This window comes from Anabrus simplex, chromosome 4 (genome assembly GCF_040414725.1).
Source record: "Anabrus simplex isolate iqAnaSimp1 chromosome 4, ASM4041472v1, whole genome shotgun sequence".
In the NCBI taxonomy this organism is placed as follows: Eukaryota; Metazoa; Arthropoda; class Insecta; order Orthoptera; family Tettigoniidae; genus Anabrus; species Anabrus simplex.
This window is the reverse complement of record NC_090268.1, coordinates 447,636,333-447,658,911: the sequence shown is the minus strand read 5'-3', so window position 1 is coordinate 447,658,911 and position 22,579 is coordinate 447,636,333.

The following is a 22,579-nucleotide window of genomic DNA, read 5'->3' as shown; positions in this document are numbered from 1 at the left end:
CTGTGTTGGCCATGCCTGGTTTTAACAAAAGTTTCATTGTGCAGACTGATGCTTCTGCTGCTGGTGTGCTCTTAATAGACGTAGACCTGTAGCCTATGTATCTAGGGTTATCAACAATCTGGAGAGTAAATACTCCATCTATGTGTTGGAATGTCTAGCCGTGCTAATTGCACTTGAGAAATTTGTACCCTTTAGGAAGTATGCAAATTTTGACCTTGAAACCGACAACCAGGCTCTCTCGTGGGTAATAAATCGACCCAAAACGGACAGAATTACTAGAGTGGTGGTGATTATTGTTTTAAGAGGAAGTACAACTAGGCAACCATCCTCTATATAACACTAATCAGTGGGAAAAATGGAAGGGATCCGACACTTCGAAAAATGAAGGTATTGTCCAAACGAAGACAAGGGCCACGTAGGGCTTGAAAATGAAAGACACCCTAGGCCTCCATACGTAATACCGTCGGGGTCGGAAAGAAACAAGTTGACCAAAGGAGATCGGATAAGATAGATGAAAGTGAGGAGCCTGGCACAAGTAATTGTGAGCAATGCCAGGACTCAGCTAAGGGTCCCTTGGTCCCCAACCCACGCTCAAATTTCGGCCCAATTGGTCACCTCTTACGACAGGCATGGGATACAGTGTGTGTTATTCTACCGCCCCCACCCACAGGGGGGAGGATTAGTAGATGGGCACCCCGGATTTCAGATTTAGTTTCCAGATTAAACATATCAGAGGTTCCGACAATGTCATTGCTGATAGCTTAAGTACTGTAGAATGTTTGATGGCGACTTCAGTCTTGATGTAAAACCTAATGCTGAAGTATTTGATGAAGTTGTTGGTGTTGGTGCAATTCTTTTGGATCTACCTTTATTATACCATGAATTTGGTTATCATCAGAAATCTGAACTGAGCTGAAAGAAATCATCGACAAAATTAATGACGGAATGGTGGTAAAACTTTATTCTCTAGTGAAGGGTGTTCTATGTTGTAAAGGACAAGGTAATCCTAATTTTGAAATTATTGTTCCTAAGGTCTTACTGCCAATCATATTCAAATATTCATTGTTGTCCTATTGGTGGTCATTTAGACACTTTCAAAACTAGGCAAAAAATAAGACAATTCTTCAATTGGAAAAAGATTGATAGTGATATCCGAAACATTGTGAAATCTTGTAAAGTTTGTGCTATCAGTAAACCCTATCTAAACAACTGTGCTGGTTTATTATCTTCTTCACAACACTCTCGCCCAATGGAAAGGTTATTAATTGATTCCGTAGGTCCCCTTCCTCGGTCCCCCTTGGGAAACACTCATATTTCTGTGTGTATTGATGCGTTCTCTCGATTTTCCTGGATTATTCCCACTAGATCTATTACTCCTCGAACTTCTATAAACTTTTTAAATTCTCTTTGCATTCTTTGGTCCTCCCAAGTTTCTAGTTTCTGACAATGCCAGTTCATTCACTAGCCATTTGTTTAAAAGATATCTGTTTGAGTTATGCATGTCCCATTTTACTACAACTCCATACTATCCAAACCCGCCCTACGCTGAGAGAATGAATAGGAGCTTGAAATCTGCCCTTATAGCATATCTTCATAATAATCAATCCGGGTGGGATTCCTGTCTACATTTGTTGACCCATGCGTTCAACACTGCCACACATGAATCACATGGTAAAACCCCCATGTCCCTCAAGTTTTGTTACACCCCGTATTCTCCTATGTCCAACTAGGTTGAAAGTTGGTGATCAAGTTTTTGTCAAGTGCTATCTCATTAGTAAGGCCATTAACAAATGTTCTGCTAAGCTTGATTCTAGGTGTCAAGGTCCCTGTACTATATTGCAGTTTTGTCTCCAGTTTCGTTGTTGGTGAGTGACCCCATTTCTAAAAGGATTAGGCGAGTTCATCTTTCCCCATTTAAAACAGGTTAATATGTGTTCCTCCTCCTCTCTTTAGGGCTCCTTGATAATTTATGTGGTCTGTAGTGTTGATCTGTGAATGAGGACTACATTTCAATGAGCAAATTTATTTAATTATCTTTAGATGGTGTTGTAATTACTCTGGTTTGGTGTGGACTTAATTTAGTAATGGTTTCCTTGTATAGTATTTTTAGGTTCCAGTGTTTTCGGGATTAGTTTCCGAAACTTAAAAGCTTTTCTGGTCGAAAAAATATTGTGTAATAGTGCGCAAATGAATTACTACGTATTAATATTTTCTGGACCGAATCATCTGCACTCATATTTCAGGTGAATTTTAATATGCCTGTGTAGTAGCTTACTAGCGCGTACTTGCTGCGATCATTGTCTTTTAAAAATGTGATAGTCATTATGAAGAGTGTGTGTGTTTGTCTTACGCTGTAAGCATCCATTTATTTAACCGTTAATACTCATTGCTCTATCGGTATGATTGCATGCCAGTTCTGTCACTACAAATTATTGTGTCCTAATCTTTGAAGTTTACTAAATTCAACATAAATTGAATTATGGGCTGTAACGCTGTAGTTACGTTTGTCTGGTAACACCATGGTAAATCTTATGTGATTTTGGCTTGATTCATTGTTGTTCATTGAAGTGAAAATTGTTAAGGTGTTCAAACTCATACTACAGGCAGAGGATACCGTGGCTGCTATTCTACTGCCCCCACCCACGGTGGGATGGTCCGAAAGAGTTCTTGCTCACAGATGCATCAGTATTATTTGCCTTATAGTCAACATTATTTTCTCGTTCTAGTGAACCTCAAATCATCACTACAGACACCAAAAGAAATTTTGAAATCAAACTGCTCAAATGTATTTCCATCTCACTAGGTATTTTCCACATAAGTATACGGCTTACCATACGGCAGAAAATGTCAAATTGAACGCAGGCACCGTCAGTTAAAAATTCGCCTTAAAGCCACAGCTATCTGACAACAGGGTTTTGAAGCTTCAACCTGTCTTGTTGGGTCTTCGTTCGTACATCATCCCACAAATTGATATCACTCACTGCACTATACATCACTAGTCTCAATGATAAGACTAGATTTGATGACACTCCACCACACCTGGCTGCACGTCAGGGTCACCAAGGGTCGCCTTGAGGTAGTGATACACCTCACCACACCAGACCCGACTATCGTCAATGTTAAGAGTGTTCATGGTGAGAATCCACTACACCTGGCTGCAAATGAGGGTCACCTTGTGGTAGTGAACATCTCACCACACCAGACCCGACTATCGTCAATGATAAGCGTAGTCATGGTGAGAATCCACTACACCTGGCTGCAAATGAGGGTCACCTTGAGGTAGTGATACACCTCACCACACCAGACCCGACTATCGTCAATGATAAGAGTGTTCATGGTGAGAATCCACTACACCTGGCTGCAAATGAGGGCACCTTAAGGTAGTGAACACCTCACCACACCAGACCCGACTATCGTCAATGATAAGAGTGTTCATGGTGAGAATCCACTACACCTGGCTGCAAATGAGGGCACCTTGAGGTAGTGAACACCTCACCACACCAGACCCGACTATCGTCAATGATAAGAGTGTTCATGGTGAGAATCCACTACACCTGGCTGCAAATGAGGGCACCTTGAGGTAGTGAACACCTCACCACACCAGACCCGACTATCGTCAATGATAAGAGTGTTCATGGTGAGAATCCACTACACCTGGTTGAAAATGAGGGCACCTTGAGGTAGTGATACACCTCACCACACTAGACCCGACTAGTGTCAATGATAAGCGTAGTCATGGAGAGAATCCACTACACCTGGCTGCAAATGAGGGTCACCTTGTGGTAGTGAAACACCTCACCACACCAGACCCGACTATCGTCAATGATAAGCGTAGTCATGGAGAGAATCCACTACACCTGGCTGCAAATGAGGGTCACCTTGTGGTAGTGAAACACCTCACCACACCAGACCCGACTATCGTCAATGATAAGAGTATTCATGGGGGCACTCCGCTTCTTCATGCTGCAAATGAAGGTCACCTTGTGGTAGTGAACACCTCACCACACTAGACCCGACTATCGTCAATGATAAGCGTAGTCATGGAGAGAATCCACTACACCTGCCTGCAAATGAGGGTCACCTTGAGGTAGTGAAACACCTCACCACACCAGACCCGACTATCGTCAATGATAAGCGTAGTCATGGAGAGAATCCACTACACCTGGCTGCAAATGAGGGTCACCTTGAGGTAGTGAAACACCTCACCACACCAGACCCGACTATCGTCAATGATAAGAGTGTTCATGGTGAGAATCCACTACACCTGGCTGCAAATGAGGGTCACCTTGAGGTAGTGAACACCTCACCACACTGGACCCGACTAGTGTCAATGATAAGCGTAGTCAAGGAGAGAATCCACTACACCTGGCTGAAAATGAGGGTCACCTTGTGGTAGTGATACACCTCACCACACTAGACCCGACTAGTGTCAATGATAAGCGTAGTCAAGGAGAGAATCCACTACACCTGGCTGAAAATGAGGGTCACCTTGAGGTAGTGATACACCTCACCACACCAGACCCGACTATCGTCAATGATAAGCGTAGTCAAGGAGAGAATCCACTACACCTGGCTGAAAATGAGGGTCACCTTGAGGTAGTGAAACACCTCACCACACTAGACCCGACTATCGTCAATGATAAGAGTGTTCATGGTGAGAATCCACTACACCTGGCTGCAAATGAGGGTCACCTTGAGGTAGTGAAACACCTCACCACACCAGACCCGACTATCGTCAATGATAAGAGTGTTCATGGTGAGAATCCACTACATCTGGCTGCAAATGAGGGTCACCTTGTGGTAGTGAAACACCTCACCACACCAGACCCGACTATCGTCAATGATAAGCGTAGTCAAGGAGAGAATCCACTACACCTGGCTGAAAATGAGGGTCACCTTGAGGTAGTGATACACCTCACCACACTAGACCCGACTAGTGTCAATGATAAGAGTGTTCATGGTGAGAATCCACTACACCTGGCTGAAAATGAGGGTCACCTTGAGGTAGTGATACACCTCACCAAACTAGACCCGACTATCGTCAATGATAAGCGTAGTCATGGAGAGAATCCACTACACCTGGCTGCAAATGAGGGTCACCTTGAGGTAGTGATACACCTCACCACACTAGACCCGACTAGTGTCAATGATAAGCGTAGTCAAGGAGAGAATCCACTACACCTGGCTGAAAATGAGGGTCACCTTGAGGTAGTGATACACCTCACCACACTAGACCCGACTAGTGTCAATGATAAGAGTATTCATGGGGGCACTCCGCTCCTTCGTGCTGCAAATGAGGGTCACCTTGTGGTAATGAAACACGTCACCACACCAGACCCGACTATCGTCAATGATAAGAGTGTTCATGGTGAGAATCCACTACACCTGGCTGCAAATGAGGGTCACCTTGAGGTAGTGATACACCTCACCACACTAGACCCGACTAGTGTCAATGATAAGAGTATTCATGGGGGCACTCCGCTCCTTCGTGCTGCAAATGAGGGTCACCTTGTGGTAATGAAACACGTCACCACACCAGACCCGACTATCGTCAATGATAAGCGTAGTCATGGGGGCACTCCGCTCCTTCGTGCTGCAAATGAGGGTCACCTTGTGGTAATGAAACACGTCACCACACCAGACCCGACTATCGTCAATGATAAGCGTAGTCATGGAGAGAATCCACTACACCTGGCTGCAAATGAGGGTCACCTTGTGGTAGTGAAACACCTCACCACACCAGACCCGACTATCGTCAATGATAAGCGTAGTCATGGAGAGAATCCACTACACCTGGCTGCAAATGAGGGTCACCTTGTGGTAGTGAAACACCTCACCACACCAGACCCGACTATCGTCAATGATAAGAGTATTCATGGGGGCACTCCGCTTCTTCATGCTGCAAATGAGGGTCACCTTGTGGTAGTGAAACACCTCACCACACCAGACCCGACTATCGTCAATGATAAGAGTGTTCATGGTGAGAATCCACTACACCTGGCTGAAAATGAGGGTCACCTTGTGGTAGTGAAACACCTCACCACACCAGACCCGACTATCGTCAATGATAAGAGTGTTCATGGTGAGAATCCACTACACCTGGCTGAAAATGAGGGTCACCTTGTGGTAGTGATACACCTCACCACACTAGACGCGACTATCGTCAATGATAAGAGTGTTCATGGTGAGAATCCACTACACCTGGCTGAAAATGAGGGTCACCTTGAGGTAGTGATACACCTCACCACACTGGACCCGACTATCGTCAATGATAAGAGTGTTCATGGTGAGAATCCACTACACCTGGCTGAAAATGAGGGTCACCTTGTGGTAGTGAAACACCTCACCACACCAGACCCGACTATCGTCAATGATAAGAGTGTTCATGGTGAGAATCCACTACACCTGGCTGAAAATGAGGGTCACCTTGAGGTAGTGATACACCTCACCACACTAGACGCGACTATCGTCAATGATAAGAGTGTTCATGGTGAGAATCCACTACACCTGGCTGAAAATGAGGGTCACCTTGAGGTAGTGATACACCTCACCACACTAGACCCGACTAGTGTCAATGATAAGCGCAGTCATGGTGAGAATCCACTACACCTGGCTGAAAATGAGGGTCACCTTGAGGTAGTGATACACCTCACCACACTAGACCCGACTAGTGTCAATGATAAGAGTGTTCATGGTGAGAATCCACTACACCTGGCTGAAAATGAGGGTCATCTTGAGGTAGTGATACACCTCACCAAACTAGACCCGACTATCGTCAATGATAAGCGTAGTCATGGAGAGAATCCACTACACCTGGCTGAAAATGAGGGTCACCTTGTGGTAGTGATACACCTCACCAAACTAGACCCGACTAGTGTCAATGATAAGCGTAGTCATGGAGAGAATCCACTACACCTGGCTGAAAATGAGGGTCACCTTGACGAGGTGGAACACCTCACAAGTCTCAATATCAAGACTAGTAATGGTAAAACTCCTCTACACCTGGCTGCACGGAAGGTTCCCCTTGAGGAAAAATCTTTGCTAACAATCAGTTATCGGGATTTATCTTACTCAAAATAAGTTGCTTAAGGACATTCTAACCTTTGTTTTCTACTAACAGAACCAATGAGGAATCTAAAATCATTTCCCATTGACCACTATGACTACAAGGAAATCTTTATTCACCCAAAACACATGGCAAGCAAATTCGTCTTCATTTCACATGATGCTGATAAACAACCCTTCAGCCGGTAATTGTGAAGGGCCATATCCTAATGCGTCACGCAATGACAAGATGTGCTTTAAGAGGATACAGCTATAGGGAAACAAACAGTCAGACAAATAAAAACCGCTCATAATTCTTCTACAGACATACATTACAATCCACACCACAAGAAGCTAATTGGCATTCTGTCAACTTCACACAGAATTGTCATTCTTGAGTCATAAACCACTGATAAGCAGGCCAGTGAACCTTCAACACAGCTCACAAGATCGGGCTGACGTGTCACCTTCCCACGACGATTCATGGATGTTCTCATAACGCAGGTAATGTGTGGCGGTCATCAGAGGTAGTTTCATACATTGACTTGTATATAGTCTGTGAAAACTAGTCTATTTCGATCTTTTATATTTTGTGTATGTACATCCTCTATGTCTTGAGTTACCGTACTCTATTAAACAGCACTGTATTTTATATTGTGAATTAAGAACAAACATCCATAGTATCTTACAATATTGACTGAAATGTTTTGGGAAGTATAAATACCAAATTCCAGTTCACACCACAACTTCCGTGATGAGCACGCGTCCATTCACGTTGGAGTTCAATACACAAGTGTTTATAACGCGGTAAGTCAGAATATTTATCAGATTGATGAATAAAACTCCACTTTGCCATACCGATCAAGGATGAACTACTAGAATTTCTTAAGTCTTAATAGGAAGCACTAACGTTAGAAGAAGGTTGGTCCTAATGTGGTCTGTACGTCCACACTTGCCAAATGACGACATTATACATTTTCATTCGATGTGTGTAGAAGGAAGGACACAGACACGCTTTTGACTCGCTGCTGACTTTGAGAGTATGCGTCCTTGGAAGCCCAGACTTTAGGTAATAGAACCCGAGTGTTCGCCACCCTGCTTGTGTTCACTGGGAGACGTGTTATAGATCCTGAGTAGTCGCTTGCCTCTTCCTCTTCGAGCTCAATAGGTTTCTAGGCTCACTTCGAACGCGACCGTTGTCTCTGTATGCGCTGCAACCGCTTAGAATACCGTTGTTGGCAGAGATTGAATTTTAACTGTAACTACCACACGAGGGGATCCTCCTCGTTCCTGCTCTGCCAATTCTTAAAACTTCAGATTTCCTACCACCCACGAATCTTGTGGGGAAACCACTTAAAAACTTTACCTGTTCCGACACAGCGCCAGCTCGTGGCTTAGGGCCCCCGAGGTGCTGCGTTGCTGCTGTTGCTAAATACATATTTTAATCTCTCACATATACAGAGAACACATCATGACGAAGTGTGGCACTAAAGTCACGTACTCAACGACTGCCGCCCCCAACTTGCAACCATGAAGCGGCGTCAGGACTAGATCCTAGACCGCCAGGAGTGGGGCAAGTCGTAGAAACCAGTGTGTCCCGATTGAAGAGCTCATTGGGGTCGAGGAATCGAAGAACATTGCCCAAGACATCCGGGGTCACCGTCCAGGTGTAACTGTGGCATTTCTTTTTTTCTTTTTGCTACTTGCTTTACGTCGCACCGACACAGATAGGTCTTATGGCGACGATGGGATGGGAAAGGCCCAGGAGTTGGAAGGAAGCGGCCGTGGCCTTAATTAAGGTACAGTCCCAGCATTTGCCTGGTGTGAAAATGGGAAACCACGGAAAACCATTATCAGGACTGCCGACAGTGGGGCTCGAACCCACGATCTCCCGGATGCAAGCTCACAGCCGCGCGCCTCTACGTGCACGGCCAACTCGCCCGGTGTGGCATTTCTAGATGGCTACCAGAATGCTCGTAAGGCTAAGCTGGATAAGAACGAGCCAACAGCTAAGATCCACAGGGACGCCTTTGTTCAGGGCTCACTCGGTACCTGGGATGGTGAGAACGTCAAACCACTGCACTCCTTGTCATCGCGAAAAAATACTTCAAGATTACGGCGACCCTCTGCGTCTGCGACACCATCAGGTGGTGGCGGGACATTACGTGGAGCACGCCAGTAAACCTAGGCAGCCGCGGTGCGGTACAGTGTATGTGGAAGCTCTAAGCCCAACTGTGCGATAGTAAACGACCGTGAAAACTGTGCGCGTGATAATGATAATGAATATGATTGTAATCGTGCGAGCGCAACTGACTGTGTGTTTTGAGTGTATGTGAATGTATATTTAAACGCCTAATGCAGATTTAAATTCTTAATTTATGTACAACCAACACTATAATTTATTATAATTGATTGGATGAGTGAATATAGTGGTAGTGACAATGTGCAAGTAAAACTAAATATAACATAGGCGATCACCTATCGCACTGGAAGGGTCCAACTAGCTATATACAGTAGCGGGCGGAACACACCTACCTACTAACAAAACTATATCACTCACTCGCTCACTCACTCACTCACTCACTCAATCAATCAATCAATCAATCAATCAATCAATCAATCAATCAATACTGATCTGCATTTAGGGCAGTCGCCCAGGTGGCAGATTCCCTAATGTATCCTCTACTAAACCGGAAATCTTCCCTCAAATATGAATGTGGGTTACATCCCTACAAATCACTGCTACGTCCTTCATTCACCTACGCCTGTCCAGTCTGGGGAGGGGCGATTCGAACCACTATGAGACGACTGCAATCATTCCAAAACAAAGTACTCCGTATCATCACGAACGATCCTTGGTACGTCCAAAACAAACAGTTACATCGTGATCTTCAGTTAGACACTAAGGAACACGTGATTACAACGACGGCCAAGACGTTCTTCAAGAAACTACAAAATGTGCCTTGGAAAAGGATCAACACTTCCAAGCCGGATTAAAAGTAGACTTTCTCAAGATATTGTACTTTCGCCAACAGAAGAATATCTATCACCAAAAAAATGTACACGTTTCCACTCGTGTGCTATTGCTGCGTGCTTCTTTTAATCAACTGCCAATTTACTTCTCCATTAAATACTCAGTATAAACTAGGAACGAAAAACAGGAAAATCACTGTGTGTTTGTGAACACTTCCTTTTTTAATGTGTGTGTGTGCGCGCGTTTCTTTTTCAGCACTTTATATTACAAAACTCTGCTCACTTGTGCAGTTACAGAAGGGCCTACAGGAGGTCGAATTCAAATCACGTCCTTAGTAAGTGATTATTTTTGCCGTGTATTATTATGTACTAAGACTTGTGTTTGTTGTCTGTATGGTTGTTTTTTTATCTGTTGTCAACAGTAATCTGATATAGCATGTACTTATGCTGAACGGTTAATTACTACATTAAAAAAACTTAAATTCTAACCGTACGGACTGGAACTCTAGGACTATAAACCCCAAGGGGAGAATACTACAGCTACATACCGTCATCAGTGTATACGCCCCCACGGAACCTACATTTTATCCGGAGTGGGGTGGTCTAGCTGACGTCTTAGATGTCGCAGTTACAAAAATTTATAACAGGACTATTGATTTCTCAGTCCCTGCTGCTCTAAATTTGGACCACAAGCCCACCAACTTCAATCTTACTTGGGTTAGGCTATATGAGTCATCTATACCTACAGAGATTTTAAATCATATCAACCACAAATTTATGAGGCATGCTAACAAAAACATAAGAACTTTTGCAATTATAAGCAAGAATGAAGTCGACCGTGCTATTATTCGTCTTAATAATAAAGTTAATAATGCGCGGAAGTACATCATTCAAGCTGCTAAGAACGCCGCGCACTTGCTCATGCGCGACAATGGCGGTGGTCGTATTGTCGACACTGACATTAACGGCACATGTAATTTATTGCCAAATAGCGGTTTTACAGCTAGCCAAAGGGTCCAGAATATTAATAATACACTTAGGTGGTGGTGGTGGTGATTATTGTTTAAAGAGGAAGTACAAGTAGGCAACCATTCTCTAATTAACACTAATCAGACGGAATAAATGGAAGGGCCTCGACACTTCGAAAAATGAAGATATCGGCCAAAGGAAGAAATGGTCCGCGAAGGGCGTGAAAATGAAAGACTCCCTAGCCCTCGCAATCCTAATAGCGTCGGCGTCGGAAAAAGAACAAGAGTTGACCAAGAGAGGTCGGATAGGACAGATGAAAGTGAGGAGCCTGACACAAGTAAGTGGGAGCAATGTCATGACTCAGCTAAGGGGCCCGTGGTCACAAACCCACACTCCAAAACCCCTGATGCCCCTATTAATCGCCTCTTACGACAGGCAAGGGATACCATGGGGGTTATCCTACCGCCCCCACCCACAGGGGGGAAATAATAAACTTAATATTACTAATACCACGAATAATATTAATATTTATGGACAGTCGTCAAAATGAGCGTACCGAACTGGAAACGGGTCCAGGCGGCCGAGCGATAAATATGAAAGGATCTCGATCACGGGCTCATAAACCATCCCCACCATAGAACTTCTGAAAATCTCCTCTCTCTTCTACTACTACATAACCCACGCATCCCAACCCAAGACCTTTCCTACCGAGAAACACTGCATGCCCCAACAAGCGGCAACCCATCCATGAGTACATCTCTTCTAAACCCCTCAACGAGCCCAACTGATAACAGCACCTTCCAAAGTGCAAATAAATAATCTATTCCTATGTCCCAAACAATGGAAAATGAATGCCCCAACCACATTTCAATACCTCCTTCTTCGTCATTCCACTATTTCCCTCAAATACTGAAAAACGTGGGTTCCAAGACGTCCGAATTGTGACAGACAATATTGTCAAGTGAATATTGCCATGTTTAATTCCTTGTGTGGAAAGGAGGCAGCCCTTGTACATCAAATTCAGCACTCATTAGATCCTATATCATAAAAGTGGCTTCTTATTTACGTAGATAACATTAGAATTTGTAAATGTTTACGTATATTCTCAACATTCTACACCATACCGCAAGCATTTTGAAGTTTCATTGCAACATAAGACATGAGCATTGATAAATAATCAGTAAACAGTGAATGAATAGTTCGCCTTAATCAGTAGTGGGTGTTTAGGACGTTATATAGCGGTAGAGGTAGGTTCCCACAGTCGAATGTTCATATATCTCGAGGTAGACCTCCCTCCTAATTAGAAGGATATTATGCACGTTAGGTTCTTGTTATGGAGTTCGCAATAGACTGGTTGAGTCCTATGAAGTGTAGCTATCCCCTGTGGGTTAGGGTGGTAGAATATCACCCACAGTATCCCCTGCCTGTCGTAAGAGGCGACTAAAAGGGACTCCAGGGGTTCTTCCCCTGTAAGTGAGGGCAGTAGAATAACACTACCGGTATACCCTGCCTCCAGTAAGAGGCGAATATAAGGGGCCCCTGGGGCTCTGAACTTTGGAGCGAGGGTTGGTGACAATGGGCCCCTTAGCCGAATCTTAGCCCCAGAGGCTCCAAACTTTGGAACGTGGGTTGGCGACCACGGGGTTCTTAGCTGAGCCCCGGCATTGCTTCCACTTACTTGTGCCAGGCTCCTCACTTTCATCTATCCTATCTGACCTCCCTTGGTCAACTCTTGTTCTTTTCCGACCCCGACGCCATTAGGTTTGCGAGGCCTAGGGATTCTTTCATTTTTCGAAGTGTCGGATCCCTTCAATGATTTCTCTCTGACTAGTGTTAATTAGAGGATGGTTGCCAAGTTGTAATTCCTCTGAAAACAATATCACAATAATCTTTACGAAAGAATTTTTATTTATTTTGCGGGCTCTGAAGTTAAAATATGAAATAGGCTGAAATATTTATTTTACTGATGATTAGAGGCCAGTGGGTTTAACTAGGTTTAGCAGAAAGATGCCGGTTCTGTTGACTGTGAAGAGAATTCCCTATCTGGTCATATTAATAACTATCTGATGTACCCGTGCTTCGCTACGGGATTCTAAGAAATACTGACTTTGTGGATATCCCAACTAAAATTAACATAGGTCATTATAAAAACGTAGGGATATAGGGATTAAAAGCAAAGTTATCATATAAAATACTCCATCAAATCATAAACAGCACATTTTCTGACATTTAACGAACAGTACTACGGTGCCGATCTAACAGTCCAAAGCTGGAATGATCAGGCCGCAGACTTACGTGAACACTCCTGTGCTATTGTCCCGAGAAATATGCAAACTGCCCATTCCAATCAGTGCCTCAGAGTAGGGATTGGATTGAATACCTCTAATGCTATTATGAACCAGTGTGTTACGTACCAGTAGTATCAGAAAATTTTTTGAACCAGAGGAATGGAATGCAAAAGAAGAAAGTTATCTAACTCCTCAGCTACTTCACGCCAATATTCAAGCAGGCTGATACACTCGGTACGACCGGGCGAGTTGGCTGTGTGGTTAGGGGCACGCAGCTGTGAACTTGCGTCTAGGAGATAGTTGATTCTAACCTCAATGTCGACAGCCCAGTAGATGGTATTCTTGGTTTCCCATTTCACACGAGGCATGTACCTTATTTAAGGCCATGGCCGCTTCCTTCACACTCCTAGCCCTTTCCTATCCCATCGTCACCGTAAGACCTATCTGCGTCCGTGCAACGCAGAGAAAATTTAAAAAAATCGGTACGCAGCGTTAACCTTATCTATCGGAGATGAGTGGCAACAGAAGACACAAAGCATATCGCAACAATAGTCAATGTAATGTTATTGGTGATCAATTTTATGAGCTTTCTATATTGTGGGCCTTCACATTTAGTTTTCTTTCGAATCTGTGATATTAGGACGTCTTATACAATTATTAAGGCGTAGACCGCAGTATCTTATTCTCCGAGTTTACATACCGATTTTCATTAAATTCTGTTGACCCATGTTCTCGTGACTCGGAGCTGATGTGGACTTATTAACAAAAATCCAAATTTATGAATAACTCTGTGATCATAGTCGGCAACAATGTATAAGACCGAAATGATCGGAAATTTAAAACTATATAACTTTAGTTATGTGGTATTTTTCGATACGATCACTAATAACAAAAATATTTTGAGAATTAAATTTTAGGCCTTCCCTAAACTACCATTTTATTCAGCTTGAATAAAGTTACTTATGGCCTAGATTGTAGCGACTTATTCCCCGACTTTGCATACCGATTTTCATTAAATTCCCTTCGGCCGTTTTCTCGTGATGCGTACATACATACTGACAGAAATTACGGAAAATTAAAACGTGCATTTCCTTGTTACTGTGGACACGACTGATACAGATATGCTATCCTTTTTAAATTCTGAACAATGTACAGACAAAACTCTTATTTTATATGCATAGATTCTGCTTATTTGAGATCCAACTGTAGGAATATAGAAGTCATGGCGTATCTTACAATTAGACTTCAACAACTGTGTATTTATAATACGTTATTGTAGTTTGCTACGAAATGTCTGGAGAGGGTTCAATGGTGTTTTGGACTTTACACAAAGGCCTCGTACCGGTACAGCAGAAAGGGCCTCTCGGTTGATGGAGTTCGAGACAGTCTAGGCTGGCCTGTCTTATATTCCTTACAATTCTCTATGTTTTGTGTCCAAGGCGAACTTTCTGTACATTATTAAGACTATTTATTTGATATAGCTCGTAAATGGAAGGACTAGTGTTCTTCCCCTGTGGGTGGGGGGCGGTATAATAACACGCACGGTATCCCCTGCCTGCCCTAAGAGACGACAAAAAGGGGCCCAAATGCTCTGAACTTGGGATCGTGGGTAGGTGACCACGGGACCCTTAGCTGATTCCTGGCATTGCTTCCACTTTTGTTAGGCTGCTTACTTTCATCTCACCTAAGCGAACTTCCTTGGTCAAGTCTTGTTACTTTCTGTACCCCGACGGTATTAGAACACTCGAGGCCGAGGGAGGCTTTCATTTTCTCCCCATTCGTGGCCATTGCTTTATAGGCCGATATCTTCATTTTCTGAAGTGTTGCGGGACGGAAGAATTAACACCCACGGTATCCCCTGCCTGTCGTAAGAGGCGAGTAAAAGGGGATCCTTGGGCTCTCAACTCGGGAGAGTGAATTTTCGACGATGGGGCACTGAGCTGAGTCCTGACATTGCTTCCACTTTCTTGTGCGAGGCTCCTAATTGCTATCTCACCTATCTCAAGCCCCTGTGGATAGGGGCGATAGAATAAAGCACACGGTATCCCCTGCCTGTCGTAAGAGGCGAGTAAAAGGGCCCCAGCAACTCTGAACTTTTGTGCATGGGTTGGCGACCACAGGGCCCTTAGCTCACCCCTGGCATTGCTTCCACCTACTTGTGCCAGGCTCCTCACTTTCATCTATCCTATCCGACCTCCCTTGGTCAACTGTTCTTTCCAACCGCGACGACATTAGGTTTGCGAGGGCTAGGGAGTCTTTCATTTTCACGCCCTTCGTTGCCCTTGTCTTCCTTTGGCCGATATCTTCATTTTTCGAAGTGTCGGATCCCTTCCATTTTTCTTTCTGATTAGCGTCATATAGAGGATGGTTGCCTAGTTGTACTTCCCCTTAAAACAATAATTACCACCACCACCTCAGCTGAGTGCTGGCATTGCTTCCACTTACTTGTGCTAGGCTCCTCTCTTTCATCTATCCTATTCGCTCTTGGTCAATTCTCGTCCTTGTCTTACCCCGACGCCATTAGGTTTGCGAGGGCTAGGGAGTCTTTCTTGTCGTCCTTTGGCCGATATTCTCTTGTGGGATTTGGCGGTAGAAAACACCCACGGTAAACCCTGCCTGTCGTAAGAAGCGAATGAAATTAGCTCCAGGGACTCTGAAAATTGTAGCGTGGGTTTGGTGTCCAAGGGGCCCTTAGCTGAGTCCTGGCATTGCTTCAACTTGTGCCATGCTCCTCATTTCGTCTAGCCTATCCGACCTCTCTTGGGTCCCTCTCTCCTCTAGGGACACCATGACCTTGACGTCGGTGTGTGGGCTCTTTTGCTGTTCATCCTGGGGGCTGTGCCAGCTCAGAGTTACCCACGCCGAATTGGCCTGTGTGTAAGTGCAGACTAACAACGTGTCCCCCGAGTTGCCCTTTTAATCCTCATAACTATTTGCACCTTTCTAATATCACCTAAATATTTTGCGCCCACCACACCAAAAATCTTTAAAAACTTACATTGGCCATTCCAGAGGAGAGACAGGAATAACTTTCTTGGTACGAGCACGCCTGATTGCACAAAAGAAATCCTTACAGTACGATAATGAAAAGGTAGGCTTTATAATCAGAAGATGAGTTGGCAATAAAACAAAGCTGGTTTATGACAGGAATTTTGATATGCTTCTTGGAATGACTGATGAAGAGAGACGCTGTCGGTATTTAAGAAAAGCTTGCTTTGCATTCTGTTCAAATGTATTTCCACACATTACAAGACTCCTGTGTCATATTATTTTACACACAGCCTCACAGGAGATCAACTAGCCGTAGTAATACGCGAGGCTTTACAGATTGTTGAAGACTGTGGATTCCAGGACGTCCGAATTGTGACAGACAATATTGTCAAGTGAATATTGCCATGTTTAATTCCTTGTGTGGAAAGGAGGCAGCCCTTGTACATCAAATTCAGCACTCATTAGATCCCAGCAGTTTTGACACTAGCCATGTGTTAAAAAATTAAGATCAAAACAATTGAGCAGGAATTTAAAAGTAAATGATAACGTGATAACTGCAGAATATGTGAAAAAGCTGTATCACCCGCAAAAACGATTGGTAGTGAAACCTGTGCGGAAATAACTAGGAAAGTAGTATTTTTTTAAAGTGGCATGTGCTCGGGGCGTCGACCCATGTGCATCTTTTGCTCCTATGGCACCATATTGTATGAATCTGCGTGCAAATTGAATGGCGGTAGTGTGGAATGTTGTGTATGAGGAAAGGAAGATTAAAGACGTCACAAACACCCAGTCCCCAGGCCAGGGATATTAATCATTACAATTAAAAGCCCTGACCCAGCCGGGAATCGAAGACAGGGCCGCCGGGTGACAGGCGGACGCGTTGCCCCCTACACCGCGGGGCCGGACAGTAAAGTAGTATACCCAACAAATTTGGAAAAGATGAATGTTGCAAGGACTAAAAGAATATTATCGACATGCACTATTGATGATCTAAGAAGTTTGGAGAAAGTACGCCCAGAAGAAACTGGTGACAGTAACAGCTTCAATGAAACCATAAATGTTCTTGAAAAGTTTCAAACATCGCATGGGATGCATGATTGTTGGCACTACAACAAAAATGGATCATAACCAATTTTCAAAACAATTGGTTTCTCCGAAAGCATCATAATTAGCTATAAATCATCGAATTTGCAAAAGCACTTGTCACAAGATCCATGCTGAACATAAGAAGACATTCAAAACTTATGTCTAAGAAAGGCGATTCTAGCGGGAGAACTGAAAACTAAATTCGGTGACCCTACTTCTCATTGCCCATTTCCCAGCCTTGTACAATTAGTGATGGCAAAAATTTTCAGAATATCGATATATCGGATTTTCGATACATCGGTATTAAAATATCGATGCCATTTATATATCGGCCTTCAAAATATCGATACATTGCCAATATATCGGTTTTAAAATATCGTGCCATTATACATTATTGTAAGACTGAAGACTCTTCAAGGAAATAAACGGGTAATGGAAAACCGACGGCTCTTTAAAAAATAGGTCCACTTTCTGATTAATATGTCTGAAATACATTAATTATTTATAAAACACTGTAATCTCGTAAATGGTTAAACATGAAATCCAAGTTGCCTAGCTACAATAAAGGGCCAAAGTGTTCAGTAAAATAATCTGAAAATTTCTTAATGTCTCCTAACGATTGCCGGATAGCTGCAGACGTACTCAGCGTTGTGGATGCAGTGAACACCCCAGTAGCACTTCCCAGTGATGAGGATGTTGTAGGAGGGGCTTCATAAAGAACGATTTACTGCTCCCTGCCACTGACTTAGGCATTTAGTTCATGCTCGATAGTATTTCGTGTTTTAATGTATGTATCTTCAAACGGAGCTTCATATTTGTGGTATTGCCGGAACGTCTCAAAATGTTGGCGCACGTATTACACTTCACTTCAGTTTTATTGATTTTTCTGAAATATCTCCAGACACTTTTATTTGGAGCCATTTATGAAACTATTTGTTGAAAACTATATACAGTACCACTGAAATGTGTAAACGTATGACAACACTGCGAAGTACGAACAGCACTAACCACTAACAATGGCTGGGCATGCTGCGGCTGGCGGCTTAACAGACTTACAACATGCACGATGGATGAGTTGTGATATTATCACTGTATTTACCCAAGTGAATTGAGATATAAAAATTCAAATTTCGTAACTGTAGCATATAAATATCGGCAAATATTGAAAGGGCCTGAAAAAGAATCACATCGTAGCCAAAACAAATACAGTAGAGACAATACGCGACACTTACGGATTTCGCCTTGCTAAAATGGGAGACAATTCGACGGTGGCGCTCCTAGTGACTTGACCTGAACAAATCGCGCTAAATTCAAATATCAATGGTAATGTATATACGGAAATGGGTAAGTAAATTACGTCTAGAAAGAAAGTGGTATTGAGATATTAACCCCGAAGTTGCTAAAGCAATTCAGGATAAATGAATGAGGAATTATTTGAAAGGTTATTATTCAAAGACTGAAATTAGACACATAAACAAGATATGAAATGGGCTGCTGTGAAATGGCTTGATCTTTCATTTATGCATTACTTTTTCAGCTTTAGCATTCCTGCCTGAACTTTTACGGTTGGATTTGTCTTTTTTTCTCATTTAAAAAACATTGTATGGTCACATTAAGACACTTGTCAATAAAAATATCGGCACATTCCTTACACACATGATGCAATGAATTAACATTTAAAAGCTGGACAATTTTCCTCTTAACATGAAGCCTACTAACAGAAAGAAAATCTATAAAATTCCGGCTTTAATCTGAGAAGAGGGATTAAAGAAAGAAAAGTATGAAAATGTTATCGATAGTGATATTTTGAGGAATATTTACGTACAATTAGAGTAAAAATGTAACATACCCTTGGCTGTATAGTCGAGGACTTTTAAAGTCGCTGGCCTGGAAATGATCTGAACAGATCTTATAATTCTTATATAAGCGTAACGTCCCTTCTTTCTTGTACACCTTATCCAAATCACTTCCGTGACATTTCAAAACCCACAGATCACACCTACAACAACACATCGGTATTGAGGGTTAACTGCTTCACTATACAATAAAATGTGCGTATTACATTTTATGCCAGTTAAAATATAGGTCCAGCAGGTCAGAAGATTATGAAGTACTATAAAAATCTCTGTCACTGGAAGAATATATATGCAAACACAATATTACTTACATGTTCTTGTTACGAGGGAACCTGAAGAACGACCGCGCATTTTTCTCTACTTCGTAATTACTACAGCCAAATACAGCACATACCTTTCCCCTCATGTTGAGAGGAGATATCAAGGAATGACACACGCTACTATTTAATTATGTCAACTCACTGAAAACGCATAAATAACACCAAAAACTTCACACAAAAATACACGTGTTCTTGTGAGAGAATCAGTACTGTTCAGGTCTATCCGCTAGAGTGAGCTCCAATAGCTGTCCCTCGATATCTCGCTCAGTGTCGCGTATTGTCTCTACTGTATTTGGCCAAAAGTACTAAACTAGACAGAAATATCGATATATTGGGCACAAAATATCGATATCGACAATATATCTAACCTCAAAATATCGATGTCGATATATCGATATTTTCCTCCCAAAATATTGATATTTTCGATAGATCGATATTCGTTTGCCATCTCCATGTATAAACTTGTGTCTAGCGCCTGACAATGTGCAGCCACTCGGCTACGCTCGGGTGAGATCTGTCGAATATACTCGACTGTGCTCGGGTGAAGTCTTTCGTCTGTTCTGCTAGCGCGCCTTCCGATAGTAATGGAATTTGAGTGCCCAAATATTACGTTGTTTTAATGTAATTTAAAATTCAATACCGAATGGGAAGGCAGTACCGAGACTATAGTTACTAAGTAGTAGCCTACATTTTTATGGCTTTTTTAATGTAGAGCTGACCTAGTATGCTCCTTCAAGACATCTCCTAGTAAACTCAAACAGCACTTCAACCTACTGATGGTGCCTCAGTGCGAATGGCAAGGCAATACCGTAACTACAAAAGTATTAACTAGTGCACATTTTTATTGCTTTCGTAATATAGAGCTTACCTAATAGCCCTCCAGACATCTCCACGAATACTTCAGCAGCATTTCAGACATGAAAATAACAGAATAAAGTGATCATGCTTCAGTGCGATAGTTACACACGAGTCTCACGCTCGTCTTCACCTATCACGTACACATGATATTTATGTCACCCACTCAGGCATGCAGGCACACACGTACAGTGCGGTAACACACACTACGTACACTCACGTATTTACACTGACTGACAGAGCAAATGCAACACCAAGAACGAGTGGTTCGAAAGGGATGAAAGTTGGGGAAAAAACAGAAACGGCACGGACGAATAATTGATGTTTATTTCAAACCGATATGCAGGTTACACAATGCGCACGGCATCGACTCAGTAGGATGTAGGACCACAGCGAGCGGCGATGCACGCAGAAACACGTCGAGGTACAGAGTCAATAAGAGTGCGGATGTTGTCCTGAGGGATGGTTCTCCATTCTCTGTCAACCATTTGCCACAGTTGGTCGTCCGTACGAGGCTGGGGCAGAGTTTGCAAACGGCGTCCAATGAGATCCCACACGTGTTCGATTGGTGAGAGATCCGGAGAGTACGCTGGCCACGGAAGCATCTGTACACCTCGTAGAGCCTGTTGGGAGATGCGAGCAGTGTGTGGGCGGGCATTATCCTGCTGAAACAGAGCATTGGGCAGCCCCTGAAGGTACGGGAGTGCCACCGGCCGCAGCACATGCTGCACGTAGCGGTGGGCATTTAACGTGCCTTGAATACGCACTAGAGGTGACGTGGAATCATACGCAATAGCGCCCCAAACCATGATGCCGCGTTGTCTAGCGGTAGGGCGCTCCACAGTTGCTGCCGGATTTGACCTCTCTCCACGCCGACGCCACACTCGTCTGCGGTGACTATCACTGACAGAACAGAAGCGTGACTCATCGGAGAACACGACGTTCCGCCATTCCCTCATCCAAGTCGCTCTAGCCCGGCACCATGCCAGGCGTGCACGTCTATGCTGTGGAGTCAATGGTAGTCTTCTGAGCGGACGCCGGGAGTGCAGACCTCCTTCAACCAATCGACGGGAAATTGTTCTGGTCGATATTGGAACAGCCAGGGTGTCTTGCACATGCTGAAGAATGGCGGTTGACGTGGCGTGCGGGGCTGCCACCGCTTGGCGGCGGATGCGCCGATCCTCGCGTGCTGACGTCACTCGGGCTGCGCCTGGACCCCTCGCACGTGCCACATGTCCCTGCGCCAACCATCTTCGCCACAGGCGCTGCACCGTGGACACATCCCTATGGGTATCGGCTGCGATTTGACGAAGCGACCAACCTGCCCTTCTCAGCCCGATCACCATACCCCTCGTAAAGTCGTCTGTCTGCTGGAAATGCCTCCGTTGACGGCGGCCTGGCATTCTTAGCTATACACGTGTCCTGTGGCACACGACAACACGTTCTACAATGACTGTCGGCTGAGAAATCACGGTACGAAGTGGGCCATTCGCCAACGCCGTGTCCCATTTATCGTTCACTACGTGCGCAGCACATCATGAGCATACCTCAGTGACGTCAGTCTACCCTGCAATTGGTATAAAGTTCTGACCACTCCTTCTTGGTGTTGCATTTGCTCTGTCAGTCAGTGTACACTAACATACACTATGTACACGCACATATTTTCACGAAAATACACTATGTTTACTCACGTATTTACACTTTAAACAAATCAGCGTAGCAATAAATTGTCAGCAATAGCTTCTTGCTCGCTATCGGTAGGCCTTGATAAACTTAACGGTGTCTTTTTATGAGCCTTCTTCGTGGAGAACAGTCCTCTTTGAAGTTGAAACTTGATGGCGCCAGGTGGTGAAGTCGATGAAGTAAGTATTGTCCCTTTATTTTCGGCATGGATAATTGAAATTATAGGCTTAAGCTGATTTTCAACAATGTCTGCATGCTCAGGTGACTGGATTTCGGCGAGTATTGTTTCAAAATGTTCTCGAAGTTGTAACTTTCTCTTTTCCAAGTCACCGTCAAGTTTTCTCTTGAGAGGATTCCGCAGTTCCTTGTAAACAGCTGTACTTTCGTCACAAGAGGGCGATTCTTGAATAGTCAGTTCCCACCACTTCCGTCTCTGATGCTGATTAATCTGTTTCCAATCAGATGAATGTGTTTGCACATATTAAATCTGATGGACGAGTCAGTGCACGTACAA